The sequence below is a fragment of the Paramisgurnus dabryanus genome, chromosome 9, assembly GCF_030506205.2.
Source record: "Paramisgurnus dabryanus chromosome 9, PD_genome_1.1, whole genome shotgun sequence".
NCBI lineage: Eukaryota > Metazoa > Chordata > Actinopteri > Cypriniformes > Cobitidae > Paramisgurnus > Paramisgurnus dabryanus.
The window spans coordinates 1,424,167-1,441,813 of record NC_133345.1 but is presented as its reverse complement, the minus strand read 5'-3'; the positions used below and the strand labels follow the sequence as shown (position 1 = coordinate 1,441,813).

General features: G+C 36.8%; 6 non-coding genes across 6 annotated transcripts; all 6 read left to right on the top strand.

The window, feature by feature from the left end:
• The first annotated feature begins 3,634 nt into the window (after window positions 1-3,634).
• On the top strand, window positions 3,635-3,825 carry LOC135753449 (U2 spliceosomal RNA). The gene has a single exon (XR_010533637.1). It is a non-coding gene; the product is annotated as a U2 spliceosomal RNA (small nuclear RNA).
• Window positions 3,826-4,610: 785 nt separating this feature from the next.
• Window positions 4,611-4,775, top strand: LOC135753503 (U1 spliceosomal RNA). Its single transcript, XR_010533676.1, has one exon. It is a non-coding gene; the product is annotated as a U1 spliceosomal RNA (small nuclear RNA).
• Window positions 4,776-8,477: 3,702 nt separating this feature from the next.
• On the top strand, window positions 8,478-8,668 carry LOC135753448 (U2 spliceosomal RNA). The gene has a single exon (XR_010533636.1). It is a non-coding gene; the product is annotated as a U2 spliceosomal RNA (small nuclear RNA).
• Window positions 8,669-9,451: 783 nt separating this feature from the next.
• On the top strand, window positions 9,452-9,616 carry LOC135753501 (U1 spliceosomal RNA). Its single transcript, XR_010533674.1, has one exon. It is a non-coding gene; the product is annotated as a U1 spliceosomal RNA (small nuclear RNA).
• A 3,702-nt stretch (window positions 9,617-13,318) lies between these two features.
• Window positions 13,319-13,509, top strand: LOC135753447 (U2 spliceosomal RNA). The gene has a single exon (XR_010533635.1). It is a non-coding gene; the product is annotated as a U2 spliceosomal RNA (small nuclear RNA).
• Window positions 13,510-14,292: 783 nt separating this feature from the next.
• Window positions 14,293-14,457, top strand: LOC135753500 (U1 spliceosomal RNA). The gene has a single exon (XR_010533673.1). It is a non-coding gene; the product is annotated as a U1 spliceosomal RNA (small nuclear RNA).
• The last annotated feature ends 3,190 nt before the right edge of the window (window positions 14,458-17,647 follow it).

Genomic DNA, 17,647 nt, shown 5'->3' with positions numbered 1-17,647 from the left:
TGACCATTGCAATAATCGGCCCTGCTGGTGATGAAAGCATGAACAAGTTTCTCTAAGTCCTGTCTTGAGACAAAACCTCTAATTCTGGCAATATTTCTGAGATGGTAGTAAAAGCAGAATTCCTTATTATTTTTCTCTATCTCAGGCTCTACGGCATATATGTCATGATTTTATTTGTCTATTTATATGTCTATTTACAAGGACTGCCTTGGCCAAATGTTATTGTTAATTAATATTGAAGCAGTTATTTAACATAGGTCCTTTGAGTAGTGATTTGTGTAATGATCCATATATCTATTTTTATGTATATTTTTAACTTAGGAATGTGATTTTAAAGCTCATATTTGTTATTGTATGACACCTCTCATGTTATGAAAGTAAAAAATAAATGTATTTTCTGATGTCTTGCATTTCTGTTTTTAAACTGTTAATCCTTATCAAGTGCTATACATTAGAAAGTGGATATAGAGTGAAATGCACACGGTGAATAATGAACGCAGACCTTCAGTGCCGGACCTCTGACCCGCTAACCTCCATCCCGACAGCCAGCGCCTTCTCCGGATGCCATTGCGGTATCGCTTCTCGGCTTTTTGGGTAAGATCGAGTGGACACCGGGGACTACACGTTTAAATGGATTTTTGACCTTCGGCTATGGAAGCGAGGCTTGTTCCGTCCACTCCGTGCATCGACTCTGGCGCTTTCCGGGGACAAATAAGGTGAGTTGAAAATCAGAGTTTGCTTCTTTAGTGCGTGGTTGCCAGTTTGTTTGCCAGTCCGTGGTCCATAATACGTTCCGCGTTCGTGGTCTCTCCATCGCTCAGTACTTTTCTGTGTTTCTATTTTACGTAAAGCTAACACCAAAACGATTGTGGAAGGCGCTATATAGATTGTTCTCAAAGAAAAAAAACGAGAAACAAACCCATGTGAATATGGGTCAAATTATCTAGGCGGAGCACTTCGTTCAAAGAAAAACGCAACAGAATTGTTTGCGTTGAACAAAGACAATGGTGCCTGCAGACATCGAATGTGTATTGTGGATAAAAAATGGCCAGTGGGGTGGGACAATTTTTCTTGAATTAAGTGTTTATGGGAAAAGTTCACGAATTTTTTCTTACCCTGTAGTCAGATTTATTTGCTTGTTTTAAGCATAAAATAACAGGAGAAGAAATTGTGTAGGGGGAGCAGAGGGTTTTTTTTCGTTCAAAGAAAAGCAGCGTGGCACGAATGAATGTTTGGCTGAAATGCTATCGTAATTTCCCCCTTAATTTTCCTTACAAACATGAAACTAGAGAGAAGGGTCAGTTGGCATCGAATTGCACCTTGTATTCGGTGATTGATTGAGGAAAAATATGCGTATGTGTATATATATACTTGTTTTGTTGAACAGAGACAATGGCCGCGTGCTCCAGCGTCACCTATATGCCTATTTCACAAAATGGCGGCTTTGACCGGAAGTAGGGAAAACATCGTTCAGGTTGCACCACTACGATGGCCACTCAATATAGTATGGACTGACAGCTGCTTTGTTTTCTCCTACACATGAATTTACTTGTAAAAATAACAATAACAGATATTGTCGATTGGTGTTATATTATTTTTTTAGCATTTCGTATTATCAAAATATATCATATGTTAGACAGCTTATCAATTTTAAATAAAATAACGAGACATACATAACTATTCGTGTCTGCTCCCGTTTATTGTAATGAGTGTGCACATTTGGAGAAATACTTAGACATTTTACTTCTTATTTCTTTAGACTGAATAATTATTTCTTATTAATTCCAAAGTATGCGACCCGATGATCTAATCGTGGTGTATGTGCTATTCCTCGTTTGTTTGCCTGCATCCATTGCTTTACGGCTTGCTTGTTGCGTTTAAATGCACATTTGATTTCTTTACCAGCATTGGATTTAGACCATTCAATGAGAAGAGTTAACAGCGTTTATTATGATTGATAAGCCCTCAACGGAGAATGAGGTCGGCATACATTAAAAGCCTTATTTTGTTTTTATCGTGTGCCTTCCAAAATGTATGCGACGAAACTTAAATCACGCAAAATATGAATGGTAACTAGACGTGCTTGTTGTGTGCAAGGAGTGCATTTATTTGTAAACTTTTGCTAAATCAAAATGGTTTATTTGTATTTGCTTTTTACCTGGGTTTTATCAGGTTCGCAGTCGGGACATTTTTAATCCATAGTGTATGCATAATTAATTTCAAAGAAATAAGAAGTAAAATGTGTAAGTATTCCTCAAAATGTGCTTTGGACTAAGTCCCCCGTCATCACAGCAAACGGGAGCAGACCCGAATAGGTATGGCTAGTTATTTTATTAAAAATTTCCAGCCGTCTGTAAATTTATGTTTGAAAGAAAAAAGTAAATTAATATCTTACTTACTGTTTTTGTCTTGTTTTCTAGTGAATATCTGACAATGCTTAAATGGAGATACATTTACTTGGTAAGCAAAGTGGCTTAAGATATTATGTATTGTAATAGAAAATTGTTATAAAAACGTTTTGTTTTTGCTGGGAATTCTTGTATATATTTCACAGCTATATAATTAATTATAATAACGCACTTTTTGTTGATAAACATGTTAAAAAATACATTAACACATAATAATGTGGCAACAAATCAAATGTGCATTTAAATGCAACAAGCAAAAATAAATAAATAAAGCAAATGCACGGAAAAGAAACGAGGAATAAAAGAAACACCGCGATTAAAAAAATCAGATCGCATACTTTGTAATAATTGAAATAAATTATAAAAATCAACAGGTTTATATTTAAAACAAATAAAAAATATCTGCCAGCGGGGTAAGAAAAATAAACTTAATTCTAGTTTCAACTTAATTCAATAATAAACTCAATTTAGGTTTATTTTTCTTACCCCACTGGCAGATATTTTTACTTGTTTTAAGCCTTAACCTATTACATTTTAGAATTTATTTCAGTAAACAAGACTTAAATTCTAAGCCACTTTGCTTATTAAGTAAATGTATCTCGATTTAAGAATTATTTTTTAACTCGAAAACATTAAGAAAATACTAAGTAAACGAACAAATTGGGATGTTCAAAACACTTAAATATTTTTTTTCACTCTACCCTTCATATTACAGCTGTCGAAAAACCACAGCAACGTTGACAGACCCGGAAGCCATGATACATTAGCAGTTTTTAAAATAAGTTAAATCTAGAATCCTTATTGGTTTTAGATACTTTAAAGCAATGAATGATCTTCTTTCTTTTGAATTGATTTGGTATTATGGAGGAGCTCTGTGTCTGGTTATTGAAGATGATTTGTTCTTTGCTCCTATGTTGGCTTATTTTTTTGTTATTTCCGTTACTATATATATTTTTTTCTTTGTTTTTTCTGATTTGAGGTTATGAAAATGTTTTAATTTGTAATAAAGGTTTTTTGAAAATTCTAAATTCTCTCTATCTCTCTCTCTCTCTCTCTCTCATGAGCGTGGATCAGATCCTGCATTAAAACATGAACTTCTGATTTGCTAGCTCAACGTTCTACCTCTGGGTTATACAATGAGAACGTATAGAGTTAAATGCCCGCTAGCCTCCACCCCAAAAGCCAGCGCCTTCGCCGGCTCCCCCTTTGGCTGCGTCTATTCCGGTATCGCTTCTCGGCCTTTTGGCTAAGATCAAGTGTAGTATCTGTTCTTATCAGTTTAATGTCTGATACGTCTCCTATCCGGGGACTATATGTTAAATGGATTTTTGACCTTCGGAAATGGAAGCGGAGCTTGCTCCTTCCACTCCATGCATCAACATGGTATTGCAGTGTTTCCATGAATGGTGCGCTCCCCATCTCGGGGATAAATAAGTCAAGTATAAAAAAAAGAATTTGCTTCTTTTGTGCGTGAATGGCGGTGTTTTTTCTAATCCGTGTGTTTTAAAATTGCTGTGATTTCGTTGGCTTTATTGGTTTAACGAAAAGCTTGCGTGGAAATGAACACGCTGATAAAGAAATGTTTTTGTAATGTATTTAATTAATTTCTTTACAAGTTTGCGGAGGTGATACGAGGACGAATTAAACATCCTCGACACAGCTGAAGGCGCAACAAAAGCGAACGAGACCGATTGGAATGTTAAAAACACCTGAAAACTTTTTTCACTACCCTTCATACTATAGCTGTCGAAAAACCACAGCAACGTCGACAGACCTGGAAGCATAGCTGTACTTGTTTAACTCACAACGACAACGGGTAAGTCATTGAGCCCTGTGTTTTTATTTATCCACGTTCTAAAATTGCTATGCTTTCGTTGTTTCTTGATTGCTCTGTACATTTTTTTTTGTTTCTATTCCACGTAAAGTTACTTTGTAATAACGAAACCATATATTTGAATGCGCAATTTAAATCCATTTGATTTAAATTGTTTCACATATTTCACTCTACACGGTTCAACCGGGCTGGAAACGGAATAAAAACAGGGTAGATCTCGAAGAATGTTTGGTCTCAGACGTGGCTTCGTGCGCTTTCCACCTGGTCACACACAGTAAATGAAATGTTAGTCGGACGGCCTCCGGGGGCGCCGTCGATGTGATCGGTCACAGGAAGATGCGGCCGTCTGGCCTCAAAGGGTGTCGCTCATACTTACCTGGCAGGGGAGACACCATGATCATGAAGGTGGTTCACCCAGGGCGAGGCTCAGCCATTGCACTCCGGTTGGGCTGACCCTTTGCGAATTCCCCAAATGTGGGAATCTCGACTGCAAAATTTCTGATAGTGGGGGACTGCGTTCGCGCTCTCCCCTGACCTTTGTGTTAAAAATAGATTCGCTTGTCGTTTTACGTAAAATCCAAGAGACGTCTAACCACGGCCCAAGAATACATTAGTCATCAAAAAAGCGGCTATTCAACGACTACATAACTTTTAATAGACAGCGAATAAGTGTCTAGGCTAAAACAAGGCTTAATTTGGGCTGTCAGTGAAAATCTAATAGCCGTTTGACCATTCCAAACGAATAGACTAGCCATTAAATAGAACCACAATCAAACGGCTACATGTCTAAGAGCACAAAATAATGCTTAGATGATTCTTTTACTTCCAATATAAGAGGTTCTCGGGAATGGCAATCATCCAAACTAATAAATTATAAAGGCTTTTATAAGAAAATGACAACAGTTAAACAACCTAGACAGCGTTGGGCAATACAAAATGCTAATAAATACAAGACAAATTGAAATATTGTACATGCATGTACATTAAACAAGCCAACAAATCTGCCAATGGGCTACTTAAACTGTTAATCCTTATCAAGTGCTATACATTAGAAAGTGGATATAGAGTGAAATGCACACGGTGAATAATGAACGCAGACCTTCAGTGCCGGACCTCTGACCCGCTAACCTCCATCCCGACAGCCAGCGCCTTCTCCGGATGCCATTGCGGTATCGCTTCTCGGCTTTTTGGGTAAGATCGAGTGGACACCGGGGACTACACGTTTAAATGGATTTTTGACCTTCGGCTATGGAAGCGAGGCTTGTTCCGTCCACTCCGTGCATCGACTCTGGCGCTTTCCGGGGACAAATAAGGTGAGTTTAAAATCAGAGTTTGCTTCTTTAGTGCGTGGTTGCCAGTTTGTTTGCCAGTCCGTGGTCCATAATACGTTCCGCGTTCGTGGTCTCTCCATCGCTCAGTACTTTTCTGTGTTTCTATTTTACGTAAAGCTAACACCAAAACGATTGTGGAAGGCGCTATATAGATTGTTCTCAAAGAAAAAAAACGAGAAACAAACCCATGTGAATATGGGTCAAATTATCTAGGCGGAGCACTTCGTTCAAAGAAAAACGCAACAGAATTGTTTGCGTTGAACAAAGACAATGGTGCCTGCAGCCATCGAATGTGTATTGTGGATAAAAAATGGCCAGTGGGGTGGGACAATTTTTCTTGAATTAAGTGTTTATGGGAAAAGTTCACGAATTTTTTCTTACCCTGTAGTCAGATTTATTTGCTTGTTTTAAGCATAAAATAACAGGAGAAGAAATTGTGTAGGGGGAGCAGAGGGTTTTTTTTCGTTCAAAGAAAAGCAGCGTGGCACGAATGAATGTTTGGCTGAAATGCTATCGTAATTTCCCCCTTAATTTTCCTTACAAACATGAAACCAGAGAGAAGGGTCAGTTGGCATCGAATTGCACCTTGTATTCGGTGATTGATTGAGGAAAAATATGCGTATGTGTATATATATACTTGTTTTGTTGAACAGAGACAATGGCCGCGTGCTCCAGCGTCACCTATATGCCTATTTCACAAAATGGCGGCTTTGACCGGAAGTAGGGAAAACATCGTTCAGGTTGCACCACTACGATGGCCACTCAATATAGTATGGACTGACAGCTGCTTTGTTTTCTCCTACACATGAATTTACTTGTAAAAATAACAATAACAGATATTGTCGATTGGTGTTATATTATTTTTTTAGCATTTCGTATTATCAAAATATATCATATGTTAGACAGCTTATCAATTTTAAATAAAATAACGAGACATACATAACTATTCGTGTCTGCTCCCGTTTATTGTAATGAGTGTGCACATTTGGAGAAATACTTAGACATTTTACTTCTTATTTCTTTAGACTGAATAATTATTTCTTATTAATTCCAAAGTATGCGACCCGATGATCTAATCGTGGTGTATGTGCTATTCCTCGTTTGTTTGCCTGCATCCATTGCTTTACGGCTTGCTTGTTGCGTTTAAATGCACATTTGATTTCTTTACCAGCATTGGATTTAGACCATTCAATGAGAAGAGTTAACAGCGTTTATTATGATTGATAAGCCCTCAACGGAGAATGAGGTCGGCATACATTAAAAGCCTTATTTTGTTTTTATCGTGTGCCTTCCAAAATGTATGCAACGAAACTTAAATCACGCAAAATATGAATGGTAACTAGACGTGCTTGTTGTGTGCAAGGAGTGCATTTATTTGTAAACTTTTGCTAAATCAAAATGGTTTATTTGTATTTGCTTTTTACCTGGGTTTTATCAGGTTCGCAGTCGGGACATTTTTAATCCATAGTGTATGCATAATTAATTTCAAAGAAATAAGAAGTAAAATGTGTAAGTATTCCTCAAAATGTGCTTTGGACTAAGTCCCCCGTCATCACAGCAAACGGGAGCAGACCCGAATAGGTATGGCTAGTTATTTTATTAAAAATTTCCAGCCGTCTGTAAATTTATGTTTGAAAGAAAAAAGTAAATTAATATCTTACTTACTGTTTTTGTCTTGTTTTCTAGTGAATATCTGACAATGCTTAAATGGAGATACATTTACTTGGTAAGCAAAGTGGCTTAAGATATTATGTATTGTAATAGAAAATTGTTATAAAAACGTTTTGTTTTTGCTGGGAATTCTTGTATATATTTCACAGCTATATAATTAATTATAATAACGCACTTTTTGTTGATAAACATGTTAAAAAATACATTAACACATAATAATGTGGCAACAAATCAAATGTGCATTTAAATGCAACAAGCAAAAATAAATAAATAAAGCAAATGCACGGAAAAGAAATGAGGAATAAAAGAAACACCGCGATTAAAAAAATCAGATCGCATACTTTGTAATAATTGAAATAAATTATAAAAATCAACAGGTTTATATTTAAAACAAATAAAAAATATCTGCCAGCGGGGTAAGAAAAATAAACTTAATTCTAGTTTCAACTTAATTCAATAATAAACTCAATTTAGGTTTATTTTTCTTACCCCACTGGCAGATATTTTTACTTGTTTTAAGCCTTAACCTATTACATTTTAGAATTTATTTCAGTAAACAAGACTTAAATTCTAAGCCACTTTGCTTATTAAGTAAATGTATCTCGATTTAAGAATTATTTTTTAACTCGAAAACATTAAGAAAATACTAAGTAAACGAACAAATTGGGATGTTCAAAACACTTAAATATTTTTTTTCACTCTACCCTTCATATTACAGCTGTCGAAAAACCACAGCAACGTTGACAGACCCGGAAGCCATGATACATTAGCAGTTTTTAAAATAAGTTAAATCTAGAATCCTTATTGGTTTTAGATACTTTAAAGCAATGAATGATCTTCTTTCTTTTGAATTGATTTGGTATTATGGAGGAGCTCTGTGTCTGGTTATTGAAGATGATTTGTTCTTTGCTCCTATGTTGGCTTATTTTTTTGTTATTTCCGTTACTATATATATTTTTTTCTTTGTTTTTTCTGATTTGAGGTTATGAAAATGTTTTAATTTGTAATAAAGGTTTTTTGAAAATTCTAAATTCTCTCTATCTCTCTCTCTCTCTCTCTCTCTCTCATGAGCGTGGATCAGATCCTGCATTAAAACATGAACTTCTGATTTGCTAGCTCAACGTTCTACCTCTGGGTTATACAATGAGAACGTATAGAGTTAAATGCCCGCTAGCCTCCACCCCAAAAGCCAGCGCCTTCGCCGGCTCCCCCTTTGGCTGCGTCTATTCCGGTATCGCTTCTCGGCCTTTTGGCTAAGATCAAGTGTAGTATCTGTTCTTATCAGTTTAATGTCTGATACGTCTCCTATCCGGGGACTATATGTTAAATGGATTTTTGACCTTCGGAAATGGAAGCGGAGCTTGCTCCTTCCACTCCATGCATCAACATGGTATTGCAGTGTTTCCATGAATGGTGCGCTCCCCATCTCGGGGATAAATAAGTCAAGTATAAAAAAAAGAATTTGCTTCTTTTGTGCGTGAATGACGGTGTTTTTTCTAATCCGTGTGTTTTAAAATTGCTGTGATTTCGTTGGCTTTATTGGTTTAACGAAAAGCTTGCGTGGAAATGAACACGCTGATAAAGAAATGTTTTTGTAATGTATTTAATTAATTTCTTTACAAGTTTGCGGAGGTGATACGAGGACGAATTAAACATCCTCGACACAGCTGAAGGCGCAACAAAAGCGAACGAGACCGATTGGAATGTTAAAAACACCTGAAAACTTTTTTCACTACCCTTCATACTACAGCTGTCGAAAAACCACAGCAACGTCGACAGACCTGGAAGCATAGCTGTACTTGTTTAACTCACAACGACAACGGGTAAGTCATTGAGCCCTGTGTTTTTATTTATCCACGTTCTAAAATTGCTATGCTTTCGTTGTTTCTTGATTGCTCTGTACATTTCTTTGTTTCTATTCCACGTAAAGTTACTTTGTAATAACGAAACCATATATTTGAATGCGCAATTTAAATCCATTTGATTTAAATTGTTTCACATATTTCACTCTACACGGTTCAACCGGGCTGGAAACGGAATAAAAACAGGGTAGATCTCGAAGAATGTTTGGTCTCAGACGTGGCTTCGTGCGCTTTCCACCTGGTCACACACAGTAAATGAAATGTTAGTCGGACGGCCTCCGGGGGCGCCGTCGATGTGATCGGTCACAGGAAGATGCGGCCGTCTGGCCTCAAAGGGTGTCGCTCATACTTACCTGGCAGGGGAGACACCATGATCATGAAGGTGGTTCACCCAGGGCGAGGCTCAGCCATTGCACTCCGGTTGGGCTGACCCTTTGCGAATTCCCCAAATGTGGGAATCTCGACTGCAAAATTTCTGATAGTGGGGGACTGCGTTCGCGCTCTCCCCTGACCTTTGTGTTAAAAATAGATTCGCTTGTCGTTTTACGTAAAATCCAAGAGACGTCTAACCACGGCCCAAGAATACATTAGTCATCAAAAAAGCGGCTATTCAACGACTACATAACTTTTAATAGACAGCGAATAAGTGTCTAGGCTAAAACAAGGCTTAATTTGGGCTGTCAGTGAAAATCTAATAGCCGTTTGACCATTCCAAACGAATAGACTAGCCATTAAATAGAACCACAATCAAACGGCTACATGTCTAAGAGCACAAAATAATGCTTAGATGATTCTTTTACTTCCAATATAAGAGGTTCTCGGGAATGGCAATCATCCAAACTAATAAATTATAAAGGCTTTTATAAGAAAATGACAACAGTTAAACAACCTAGACAGCGTTGGGCAATACAAAATGCTAATAAATACAAGACAAATTGAAATATTGTACATGCATGTACATTAAACAAGCCAACAAATCTGCCAATGGGCTACTTAAACTGTTAATCCTTATCAAGTGCTATACATTAGAAAGTGGATATAGAGTGAAATGCACACGGTGAATAATGAACGCAGACCTTCAGTGCCGGACCTCTGACCCGCTAACCTCCATCCCGACAGCCAGCGCCTTCTCCGGATGCCATTGCGGTATCGCTTCTCGGCTTTTTGGGTAAGATCGAGTGGACACCGGGGACTACACGTTTAAATGGATTTTTGACCTTCGGCTATGGAAGCGAGGCTTGTTCCGTCCACTCCGTGCATCGACTCTGGCGCTTTCCGGGGACAAATAAGGTGAGTTTAAAATCAGAGTTTGCTTCTTTAGTGCGTGGTTGCCAGTTTGTTTGCCAGTCCGTGGTCCATAATACGTTCCGCGTTCGTGGTCTCTCCATCGCTCAGTACTTTTCTGTGTTTCTATTTTACGTAAAGCTAACACCAAAACGATTGTGGAAGGCGCTATATAGATTGTTCTCAAAGAAAAAAAACGAGAAACAAACCCATGTGAATATGGGTCAAATTATCTAGGCGGAGCACTTCGTTCAAAGAAAAACGCAACAGAATTGTTTGCGTTGAACAAAGACAATGGTGCCTGCAGACATCGAATGTGTATTGTGGATAAAAAATGGCCAGTGGGGTGGGACAATTTTTCTTGAATTAAGTGTTTATGGGAAAAGTTCACGAATTTTTTCTTACCCTGTAGTCAGATTTATTTGCTTGTTTTAAGCATAAAATAACAGGAGAAGAAATTGTGTAGGGGGAGCAGAGGGTTTTTTTTCGTTCAAAGAAAAGCAGCGTGGCACGAATGAATGTTTGGCTGAAATGCTATCGTAATTTCCCCCTTAATTTTCCTTACAAACATGAAACCAGAGAGAAGGGTCAGTTGGCATCGAATTGCACCTTGTATTCGGTGATTGATTGAGGAAAAATATGCGTATGTGTATATATATACTTGTTTTGTTGAACAGAGACAATGGCCGCGTGCTCCAGCGTCACCTATATGCCTATTTCACAAAATGGCGGCTTTGACCGGAAGTAGGGAAAACATCGTTCAGGTTGCACCACTACGATGGCCACTCAATATAGTATGGACTGACAGCTGCTTTGTTTTCTCCTACACATGAATTTACTTGTAAAAATAACAATAACAGATATTGTCGATTGGTGTTATATTATTTTTTTAGCATTTCGTATCATCAAAATATATCATATGTTAGACAGCTTATCAATTTTAAATAAAATAACGAGACATACATAACTATTCGTGTCTGCTCCCGTTTATTGTAATGAGTGTGCACATTTGGAGAAATACTTAGACATTTTACTTCTTATTTCTTTAGACTGAATAATTATTTCTTATTAATTCCAAAGTATGCGACCCGATGATCTAATCGTGGTGTATGTGCTATTCCTCGTTTGTTTGCCTGCATCCATTGCTTTACGGCTTGCTTGTTGCGTTTAAATGCACATTTGATTTCTTTACCAGCATTGGATTTAGACCATTCAATGAGAAGAGTTAACAGCGTTTATTATGATTGATAAGCCCTCAACGGAGAATGAGGTCGGCATACATTAAAAGCCTTATTTTGTTTTTATCGTGTGCCTTCCAAAATGTATGCGACGAAACTTAAATCACGCAAAATATGAATGGTAACTAGACGTGCTTGTTGTGTGCAAGGAGTGCATTTATTTGTAAACTTTTGCTAAATCAAAATGGTTTATTTGTATTTGCTTTTTACCTGGGTTTTATCAGGTTCGCAGTCGGGACATTTTTAATCCATAGTGTATGCATAATTAATTTCAAAGAAATAAGAAGTAAAATGTGTAAGTATTCCTCAAAATGTGCTTTGGACTAAGTCCCCCGTCATCACAGCAAACGGGAGCAGACCCGAATAGGTATGGCTAGTTATTTTATTAAAAATTTCCAGCCGTCTGTAAATTTATGTTTGAAAGAAAAAAGTAAATTAATATCTTACTTACTGTTTTTGTCTTGTTTTCTAGTGAATATCTGACAATGCTTAAATGGAGATACATTTACTTGGTAAGCAAAGTGGCTTAAGATATTATGTATTGTAATAGAAAATTGTTATAAAAACGTTTTGTTTTTGCTGGGAATTCTTGTATATATTTCACAGCTATATAATTAATTATAATAACGCACTTTTTGTTGATAAACATGTTAAAAAATACATTAACACATAATAATGTGGCAACAAATCAAATGTGCATTTAAATGCAACAAGCAAAAATAAATAAATAAAGCAAATGCACGGAAAAGAAACGAGGAATAAAAGAAACACCGCGATTAAAAAAATCAGATCGCATACTTTGTAATAATTGAAATAAATTATAAAAATCAACAGGTTTATATTTAAAACAAATAAAAAATATCTGCCAGCGGGGTAAGAAAAATAAACTTAATTCTAGTTTCAACTTAATTCAATAATAAACTCAATTTAGGTTTATTTTTCTTACCCCACTGGCAGATATTTTTACTTGTTTTAAGCCTTAACCTATTACATTTTAGAATTTATTTCAGTAAACAAGACTTAAATTCTAAGCCACTTTGCTTATTAAGTAAATGTATCTCGATTTAAGAATTATTTTTTAACTCGAAAACATTAAGAAAATACTAAGTAAACGAACAAATTGGGATGTTCAAAACACTTAAATATTTTTTTTCACTCTACCCTTCATATTACAGCTGTCGAAAAACCACAGCAACGTTGACAGACCCGGAAGCCATGATACATTAGCAGTTTTTAAAATAAGTTAAATCTAGAATCCTTATTGGTTTTAGATACTTTAAAGCAATGAATGATCTTCTTTCTTTTGAATTGATTTGGTATTATGGAGGAGCTCTGTGTCTGGTTATTGAAGATGATTTGTTCTTTGCTCCTATGTTGGCTTATTTTTTTGTTATTTCCGTTACTATATATATTTTTTTCTTTGTTTTTTCTGATTTGAGGTTATGAAAATGTTTTAATTTGTAATAAAGGTTTTTTGAAAATTCTAAATTCTCTCTATCTCTCTCTCTCTCTCTCTCTCTCTCATGAGCGTGGATCAGATCCTGCATTAAAACATGAACTTCTGATTTGCTAGCTCAACGTTCTACCTCTGGGTTATACAATGAGAACGTATAGAGTTAAATGCCCGCTAGCCTCCACCCCAAAAGCCAGCGCCTTCGCCGGCTCCCCCTTTGGCTGCGTCTATTCCGGTATCGCTTCTCGGCCTTTTGGCTAAGATCAAGTGTAGTATCTGTTCTTATCAGTTTAATGTCTGATACGTCTCCTATCCGGGGACTATATGTTAAATGGATTTTTGACCTTCGGAAATGGAAGCGGAGCTTGCTCCTTCCACTCCATGCATCAACATGGTATTGCAGTGTTTCCATGAATGGTGCGCTCCCCATCTCGGGGATAAATAAGTCAAGTATAAAAAAAAGAATTTGCTTCTTTTGTGCGTGAATGACGGTGTTTTTTCTAATCCGTGTGTTTTAAAATTGCTGTGATTTCGTTGGCTTTATTGGTTTAACGAAAAGCTTGCGTGGAAATGAACACGCTGATAAAGAAATGTTTTTGTAATGTATTTAATTAATTTCTTTACAAGTTTGCGGAGGTGATACGAGGACGAATTAAACATCCTCGACACAGCTGAAGGCGCAACAAAAGCGAACGAGACCGATTGGAATGTTAAAAACACCTGAAAACTTTTTTCACTACCCTTCATACTACAGCTGTCGAAAAACCACAGCAACGTCGACAGACCTGGAAGCATAGCTGTACTTGTTTAACTCACAACGACAACGGGTAAGTCATTGAGCCCTGTGTTTTTATTTATCCACGTTCTAAAATTGCTATGCTTTCGTTGTTTCTTGATTGCTCTGTACATTTCTTTGTTTCTATTCCACGTAAAGTTACTTTGTAATAACGAAACCATATATTTGAATGCGCAATTTAAATCCATTTGATTTAAATTGTTTCACATATTTCACTCTACACGGTTCAACCGGGCTGGAAACGGAATAAAAACAGGGTAGATCTCGAAGAATGTTTGGTCTCAGACGTGGCTTCGTGCGCTTTCCACCTGGTCACACACAGTAAATGAAATGTTAGTCGGACGGCCTCCGGGGGCGCCGTCGATGTGATCGGTCACAGGAAGATGCGGCCGTCTGGCCTCAAAGGGTGTCGCTCATACTTACCTGGCAGGGGAGACACCATGATCATGAAGGTGGTTCACCCAGGGCGAGGCTCAGCCATTGCACTCCGGTTGGGCTGACCCTTTGCGAATTCCCCAAATGTGGGAATCTCGACTGCAAAATTTCTGATAGTGGGGGACTGCGTTCGCGCTCTCCCCTGACCTTTGTGTTAAAAATAGATTCGCTTGTCGTTTTACGTAAAATCCAAGAGACGTCTAACCACGGCCCAAGAATACATTAGTCATCAAAAAAGCGGCTATTCAACGACTACATAACTTTTAATAGACAGCGAATAAGTGTCTAGGCTAAAACAAGGCTTAATTTGGGCTGTCAGTGAAAATCTAATAGCCGTTTGACCATTCCAAACGAATAGACTAGCCATTAAATAGAACCACAATCAAACGGCTACATGTCTAAGAGCACAAAATAATGCTTAGATGATTCTTTTACTTCCAATATAAGAGGTTCTCGGGAATGGCAATCATCCAAACTAATAAATTATAAAGGCTTTTATAAGAAAATGACAACAGTTAAACAACCTAGACAGCGTTGGGCAATACAAAATGCTAATAAATACAAGACAAATTGAAATATTGTACATGCATGTACATTAAACAAGCCAACAAATCTGCCAATGGGCTACTTAAACTGTTAATCCTTATCAAGTGCTATACATTAGAAAGTGGATATAGAGTGAAATGCACACGGTGAATAATGAACGCAGACCTTCAGTGCCGGACCTCTGACCCGCTAACCTCCATCCCGACAGCCAGCGCCTTCTCCGGATGCCATTGCGGTATCGCTTCTCGGCTTTTTGGGTAAGATCGAGTGGACACCGGGGACTACACGTTTAAATGGATTTTTGACCTTCGGCTATGGAAGCGAGGCTTGTTCCGTCCACTCCGTGCATCGACTCTGGCGCTTTCCGGGGACAAATAAGGTGAGTTTAAAATCAGAGTTTGCTTCTTTAGTGCGTGGTTGCCAGTTTGTTTGCCAGTCCGTGGTCCATAATACGTTCCGCGTTCGTGGTCTCTCCATCGCTCAGTACTTTTCTGTGTTTCTATTTTACGTAAAGCTAACACCAAAACGATTGTGGAAGGCGCTATATAGATTGTTCTCAAAGAAAAAAAACGAGAAACAAACCCATGTGAATATGGGTCAAATTATCTAGGCGGAGCACTTCGTTCAAAGAAAAACGCAACAGAATTGTTTGCGTTGAACAAAGACAATGGTGCCTGCAGACATCGAATGTGTATTGTGGATAAAAAATGGCCAGTGGGGTGGGACAATTTTTCTTGAATTAAGTGTTTATGGGAAAAGTTCACGAATTTTTTCTTACCCTGTAGTCAGATTTATTTGCTTGTTTTAAGCATAAAATAACAGGAGAAGAAATTGTGTAGGGGGAGCAGAGGGTTTTTTTTCGTTCAAAGAAAAGCAGCGTGGCACGAATGAATGTTTGGCTGAAATGCTATCGTAATTTCCCCCTTAATTTTCCTTACAAACATGAAACCAGAGAGAAGGGTCAGTTGGCATCGAATTGCACCTTGTATTCGGTGATTGATTGAGGAAAAATATGCGTATGTGTATATATATATACTTGTTTTGTTGAACAGAGACAATGGCCGCGTGCTCCAGCGTCACCTATATGCCTATTTCACAAAATGGCGGCTTTGACCGGAAGTAGGGAAAACATCGTTCAGGTTGCACCACTACGATGGCCACTCAATATAGTATGGACTGACAGCTGCTTTGTTTTCTCCTACACATGAATTTACTTGTAAAAATAACAATAACAGATATTGTCGATTGGTGTTATATTATTTTTTTAGCATTTCGTATTATCAAAATATATCATATGTTAGACAGCTTATCAATTTTAAATAAAATAACGAGACATACATAACTATTCGTGTCTGCTCCCGTTTATTGTAATGAGTGTGCACATTTGGAGAAATACTTAGACATTTTACTTCTTATTTCTTTAGACTGAATAATTATTTCTTATTAATTCCAAAGTATGCGACCCGATGATCTAATCGTGGTGTATGTGCTATTCCTCGTTTGTTTGCCTGCATCCATTGCTTTACGGCTTGCTTGTTGCGTTTAAATGCACATTTGATTTCTTTACCAGCATTGGATTTAGACCATTCAATGAGAAGAGTTAACAGCGTTTATTATGATTGATAAGCCCTCAACGGAGAATGAGGTCGGCATACATTAAAAGCCTTATTTTGTTTTTATCGTGTGCCTTCCAAAATGTATGCGACGAAACTTAAATCACGCAAAATATGAATGGTAACTAGACGTGCTTGTTGTGTGCAAGGAGTGCATTTATTTGTAAACTTTTGCTAAATCAAAATGGTTTATTTGTATTTGCTTTTTACCTGGGTTTTATCAGGTTCGCAGTCGGGACATTTTTAATCCATAGTGTATGCATAATTAATTTCAAAGAAATAAGAAGTAAAATGTGTAAGTATTCCTCAAAATGTGCTTTGGACTAAGTCCCCCGTCATCACAGCAAACGGGAGCAGACCCGAATAGGTATGTCTAGTTATTTTATTAAAAATTTCCAGCCGTCTGTAAATTTATGTTTGAAAGAAAAAAGTAAATTAATATCTTACTTACTGTTTTTGTCTTGTTTTCTAGTGAATATCTGACAATGCTTAAATGGAGATACATTTACTTGGTAAGCAAAGTGGCTTAAGATATTATGTATTGTAATAGAAAATTGTTATAAAAACGTTTTGTTTTTGCTGGGAATTCTTGTATATATTTCACAGCTATATAATTAATTATAATAACGCACTTTTTGTTGATAAACATGTTAAAAAATACATTAACACATAATAATGTGGCAACAAATCAAATGTGCATTTAAATGCAACAAGCAAAAATAAATAAATAAAGCAAATGCACGGAAAAGAAACGAGGAATAAAAGAAACACCGCGATTAAAAAAATCAGATCGCATACTTTGTAAAATAATTGAAATAAATTATAAAAATCAACAGGTTTATATTTAAAACAAATAAAAAATATCTGCCAGCGGGGTAAGAAAAATAAACTTAATTCTAGTTTCAACTTAATTCAATAATAAACTCAATTTAGGTTTATTTTTCTTACCCCACTGGCAGATATTTTTACTTGTTTTAAGCCTTAACCTATTACATTTTAGAATTTATTTCAGTAAACAAGACTTAAATTCTAAGCCACTTTGCTTATTAAGTAAATGTATCTCGATTTAAGAATTATTTTTTAACTCGAAAACATTAAGAAAATACTAAGTAAACGAACAAATTGGGATGTTCAAAACACTTAAATATTTTTTTTCACTCTACCCTTCATATTACA